The sequence below is a fragment of the Cylas formicarius genome, unplaced genomic scaffold (genome assembly GCF_029955315.1).
Source record: "Cylas formicarius isolate icCylForm1 unplaced genomic scaffold, icCylForm1.1 PGA_scaffold_8__14_contigs__length_24414737, whole genome shotgun sequence".
NCBI lineage: Eukaryota > Metazoa > Arthropoda > Insecta > Coleoptera > Brentidae > Cylas > Cylas formicarius.
The window spans coordinates 11,176,333-11,183,195 of NW_026844361.1; positions in this window are offsets into that span (position 1 = coordinate 11,176,333).

Here is a 6,863-nt window from a genome sequence, read left to right on the forward strand (position 1 = left end):
GAAGAAGTCAAGACATTGCCTGAAAAACGCTTACTTTATGTACAACGGGAAAATTTACCGACAAATAGATGGAGCAGCACTGGGATCATCTCTCTCACCTGTGATTGCCAACCTCTTCATGATTTACTTCGAAAAGAAAGCAATAGAGAAGGCAAATCTGAATCCAAAACTATGGACAAGATACGTTGATGACGTATTTGTTGTATGGTCTTTTGGAAAGGAGAAGTTTTTGAAATTCCTAGATCATCTGAATTCCATTCACCCAAGGATTCAATTTACAATAGAACTTGAAGAGGATAACAGTCTGCCCTTTTTAGATGTGCACATCACAAGGACCGAAGATGGACACTTGGAACACACTGTCTATAGAAAACCAACACACACTAATAGATATCTGAACGCTAAATCTCATCACCACCTATCACAGATACAGGCAGTGGCAAATACATTAATTGCTCGGTCCTTCAGGCTCACAAACGAGAGGAACAGAGATAAAGAACTGAAGAAAATTAGTACCTGTCTTCGACAAAACGGATACCAAAAACGGACCATCAGCAAGGCAATCAGTAAACAACAACAGCCGCAGCAGAGGGTGCAGGACGAGACCCAACGAAGATCGGTCGCTGTCCTGCCATACATCAAGGGGGTTACTGACAAAATCGGCCGAATATTACGGAATCACGACATATCAACGGCATACAAACCTGACCATACCATCGGAGCAATACTAAGAAACCCAAAACAAAAAATTACTCTGGAAAACCAAGGAGTATACAGTGTAGCATGCGGATCGTGCAGCCTGACGTGTGTGGGACAGACCAACAGAAGGATTTCAGCCAGGCTCGAGGAACATCGTTTAGCCATAAGAAACAAACAAACAACATCTGCTTTGTTTCAGCACCAACATCAGACAGGCCATAAAATTGATTTCGGCACTTGCAAACAAATAGCTAATATTCCTGATTTTAGGACTAGGATTATACGAGAGGCCATCGAAATAGAAAAGTCCGGACACCTGAATACGAGAGACGACGCTCTGCATTTATCCAATACGTGGAGAACGATAATCAAACAGCAGAGCGATGCGCAGCAACCAACGGGGACATCGCAACTACGATCGGGCGAAATTAACAACGCGACAATTCGGGGGGCGGAGCTACCTCCCCCCACGCACAAGCAGCACCGTTACCATCTACGTTACCATACCGCACGCACCGCCGATAACCTCCCAGTGTCCGAAGTGTTTTCGCAGCGCGAGCATTGAAGATGGCAAGTGAGATTTTGGCGAAACGTCTGCAGGAGTCCAGTCGGATGCAGGATTCCAGTCGGAGTTCAACAAGCGAACGGATGATATCCCGGGATATCGTGTCATCACATTTTTCCATCCGTGAATGAATACGTGAAAAAAAAAAAAAATATATATATATATATATATATATATATATATATATATATATATATATATATATATATATATATATATATATACAGTGTGTCCAAGATAAGGATGCACAGCATGGGGATCTCGGAAACTATAAGAGATACAGTGTCGGTTAAATTAGACAAAAGTTGCGCATTTTGATACCGAACAAGATCCCGTTTTACAAATTTGAAAATTCCAAGCCGTTCCGGAAATATCCGAGAAAAACCGAAATATTGCGATTTCGTTTTTATTATTTTTTAAAGCTATTTGAAAAGATATGAAAAAACGGAAAACACTTTTCCATTGGCACTTTTTAATCTCTCCAAATTGACGTTAACAAATTTTCATTACAGCGTTTCGATTCCATGGAACCACCATCAACTTTGATTTTTCTTATGGGACGGAAAAAAAGTACACACAGTATTAGGTTGTGCTTTTCATTGCGAATTCAACGATGTACGATACAATACGGTTACTTATGTTTTTATCCAGAAAAATGGCTTTTTAATACATTTCAGCATTTAAATGGAGTAGGCCATGACAAAATGACATCCTGTCAATTTCAATGACACATTAATGTTATTTGTCTTTGTTATCAGTCGATCATAAGTTTATTCCTTTAGTTATTGTTTTTGTATTTTTATTGTTGTTGTCTTTTTCTAATTTATTTTGTTCTACAATGGAGGGAGGTAATTTTACAAACGAAGAAAAATGTGATATGCTGTCTTGCTACATCTGATGCCAAAGAAATTGTGTGGAAGCCGAGCGTATGTATTCTAACAAATACCCAGAGCGGAGACAACCTGACAAGAGTATTTTTCGGCGTTTGTTATTTAATCTGAAAGAATATGGATCATTTAAGAAGCCTGCATTATCCCGACAAAAATCTTCCAATGAAGAAAACCAATACATTGTTCTACAATCTGTTATCGAAAATCCACAAACTTCTACCAGAAAAATTGAAGACCAGAATGGGGTAGCTAAATCTACAGCTCAGTTTATTTTAAGGAAAAATGAATTTAAGCCTTACAAATTCAGAATATGTCAAGGATTAAAACCGGGTGACGACGAACGACGTAGACATTTTTGTGAGTGGTATACCAGGATGTGTGATGAGAGTTTTAATTTTCCAAGTGATTTGGTCTGATGAAAGTATGGTGACCAATAACGGTATTTATAACAGGCGCAATACACACTATTGGTCGCAACAAAATCCACGTGTTAATAGACTATCCAGACATCAAGTTCGCTTTGGGTTTAATATTTGGTGTGGGATTTTTGGTAGCAAGATTATAGGCCCTATTTTCTATAATAATTCCTTAACTTCCGAGCGGTACCTTGACATCTTGAGGCACGATTTAGAAGATGCCTTAGATGATTTACCGCTAGGCGCTGTGCAAGGCTGCTGGTTCCAACAAGATGGTGCCCCAGCCCATAACTCCAGAGAAGTGCGCCAATATTTAACTGAACGGTTTGATGGAAAATACATTGGGACTTACAGTGAAACACCTTGGCCTCCAAGGTCCCCGGGCTTAACTCCCTTGGACTTTTTCTTATGGGGCTACATAAAAAATGAGGTATTCAAAGAATGTTTTGACAACGAGGAACAATTACGTCAATCAGTACGAGCAGCGTTTAATAAAATTACTCCTGAAATGTTAAGTCGTGTTTTGGAGTCTACCGTGAGACGGGCGTACTTATGCCTAGAAAATGGAGGTCATTTATTCGAGCATTTGTTATAGAATTTGTTTTTCATTAACTTGTTGGATTTAGTTGTTATGTTAAATGAACAGTTAGAGTTAGTAAATAAATAAACACATTAACTCGAACTTGTCAACCATTTTCTTTTGCCTTTCATCGTTCGGATCTCATGGCCTACTACAATAAAATACTAGAAATGTATTAAAAAGCCATTTTTCTGGATAAAAACATAAGTAACCGTATTGTATCGTACATCGTTGAATTCGCAATGAAAAGCACAACCTAATACTGTGTGTACTTTTTTTCCGTCCCATAAGAAAAATCAAAGTTGATGGTGGTTCCATGGAATCGAAACGCTGTAATGAAAATTTGTTAACGTCAATTTGGAGAGATTAAAAAGTGCCAATGGAAAAGTGTTTTCCGTTTTTTCATATCTTTTCAAATAGCTTTAAAAAATAATAAAAACGAAATCGCAATATTTCGGTTTTTCTCGGATATTTCCGGAACGGCTTGGAATTTTCAAATTTGTAAAACGGGATCTTGTTCGGTATAAAAATGCGCAACTTTTGTCTAATTTAACCGACACTGTACCTCTTATAGTTTCCGAGATCCCCATGCTGTGCATCCTTATCTTGGACACACTGTATATATATATATATATATATATATATATATATATATATATATATATATATATATATATATATATATATATATATATATTATGCATTTGTTGTTTATTGCTTCGAGGCCTACAGATAGAGTAAACAGTTGTACAGCACTGCGACATGTCGCAACCAAAATTTGATCTCTCAGTTCTCTGCTTTTGATATGCCACTGAGCTTATAGAAAAATTTCTTAACAATTCTTAACAGTTCTTAACAACAAGTCAGAAAGAATTAGACTACAAGTTAATTACAATGCCAGATTAGAGTTTTATAAATGAGATCCAATTTCAACATTTAAGAAAAGACTGGAGGTGCAAGTTGCTATTTCTACTTTTATTGAGAAGTAGAAAGGAACAAAACATAAAAAAAAGAGGCAAGAAAATTAAATATGCAATTTTCACCAATTAATTCAAACAAACCAAAATAATATTATTATTAGGTTATTTTGTTTGTTGTTGTCATTCTGACACAGAATGAAACGTGTTTTTAGATAATAATAAAAAATAATAAAATATTTTTCCACTCCCGTCTGTAAAATACCTAATTACACACCGATCTAGCGTGCGGGAAGCGTCACTTTACCACGCCAGTTTCGTTTCCCACGCATCCGAGTCTCTTCGGACATTTCCGGGATTTCACCGCACGGGTTTGGGCGCAATCGGATGTTTTCGGAGTGGGATATTTCCCACGCTTTGAATTTTGACCTTTGTCTATTCTGATGGTCATGTCAGTGTTGTTTTGCGAAAATGTACTCAAAAACATAGAAAAATTATAGTATGCAACACGTTCGGTAAACCTTTTAAGTCACTCGTTTAATCAACACTCGCTCCGCTGCGCTACGTTCGTGTCAAATAAACTCGTGAGTCAAATGCCGTTTACCGCACTTGTTGCATAATATGCTATTAAAAGGAACCAGAGATATTAAATTTTCCAAATATAGTTTAAGACACTTTTGCATGGCAGGTATTTCTAAAACATAATTACGGGAACCGGTTGGTTAAATTGCATTATGACGATGATGTACGTGGCAACTGCGGAAAGTAACGAAGAGAGCAGGAATTGGTTGACCTGAAAGAATATCGCGTAGAAATTCGGCGATAAATCTTGGGAATACTGCGCAAGGAAAATTAACTCCTTGACGACTTCTTCGTTGTCGACGTTTTTCACTAGTAAGTAACATTTCCGTGAAAACTTTCTCCCCGACTTCTCGACCCGATCGCAAGACATCACTATAGTGATGGCGAGTACCTAAAAAGTTAAAATTGCGTGATATTGTTTTAATCATTGATAAATATTATATTTCAAAGAGACCCGACAAGACCTTAAAGTTGTTAACCCACATGTTCCGGGCGAACACCTGGTGTACAGAATGGTTTATTTTAGATGCCCCAACCTTGTTTCCACAAGTACGACACTGCGGAAAAAAAGTTAAATACAATAGGAGTTTTACCTTAAGTATATATATTTCATAGGGTGTTTAGTTTAGCCTGTCGAGTTTAGAAGTTATGACCAATTTTCTGCAGCAACTAGTGTATTTAAATATCTAGTTTCTTAAAGGTAATATAAAATCAACAAGTAATGCAAGTGAAGAGAACTCATTACAAATGATAAAACGTGTTCTAACCCCCGTAATCATGTAGTATAGTTTCAATTTTCGCAATTGCATTTCTAACAAAGTGTATATTAAATAATTTATTCCCTGAATTAAACAATTCTTAACATTACATACGTTTAGTATTAACCGGGATACAAAAATTATTGCAAATTAAAATTTATTTGCTGCAATTAAATATCCAATCTCGGAAGCGTATTCTTTTTGACGCCAATAACCGGATTTTTTGAACATTTCGACGGGAACACACTTCGAAGTGTTTTCGTAGCGCGAGCATTGAAGATGCCAAGTGAGATTTTGGCGAAACGTCTGCAGGATTCCAGTCGGAGTTCAACAAGCGAACGGATGATATCCCGGAATATAGTGTCATCACATTTTTCCATCCGTGAATCAATACGTGAAAATATATATATATATATATATATATATATATATATATATATATATATATATATATATATATATATATATATATATATATATATATAATGATGCTGAATTAAATCCCAAACCCAATAAAAGTGTTCAATGAGTTTTTTAATTAGAAAAAACATGTTCATTTGTGACCACAATGGTATAATATATTCTTGTCATAGATAGGTCAACGCATTAAATAATGGATCCATAATAAAAATTCCCAATTTTAGTTTTCAAGTGTAAAAAAACATATTTTTCCGCAAAAAAATGGATAAACTCATTTTTCTCAAAAACTGCTCAAAAAATACTGAAAATCAACCAAATAATTAGAATTTTAAAAAATATTCATGGCACTCTGTTTAACAACGGAACACAATGTATACACAAAAATAATATAAATAGAATATATACTTAGGGACAAACACTTTTTGTATTTATCTTTTTTTCCTCAGTGTGGAAAATATTGAGAGGTATAGGAGCATCTTAAATGGACTCTGTAGGTACAAGATTATATTTAAGTCATGCGAATTATTACGACTACTAAATCGGACCCACAAACAAAGTTCGAGGAAAGAAAAGAAGAAAATGAGATTTTCCCAAAATTTTGTCAAGGGAAGAGATGTTAAAAATGAAAAGAATAAAAAATAATCTTAAGTCAATTTCGTTTTTTTTTGTTTAGACCATTTTTCCATTTCTGCTAACATAAAGTGGTAAGGAAAGGATATTTGTTATTTTAATCTTAATAAGTGTGGATTGAGTCATCAGAATCAAACGAGCTAGCTCTCGTTAATAAGGGCGTTCCTTACCCTATATTCTACGTTAAAAGTAATAATAATCTGCATTTGACAGTAGAGGCTAACAATCGTTGCCCGCTTTTTCAAAGATTGTAAAAAATAAGCGAAAATCGCAGCAAAATATTAATAAATATAAAAAAGTAGGTTTCCAACTACATTATTTCTAAAACAGGGTAGAAAGCAAGGTAATAAGTTTTTTTTTTTAATTTAATTTTTAAATGCTTTAATGGGGTACTACACCAGTATTG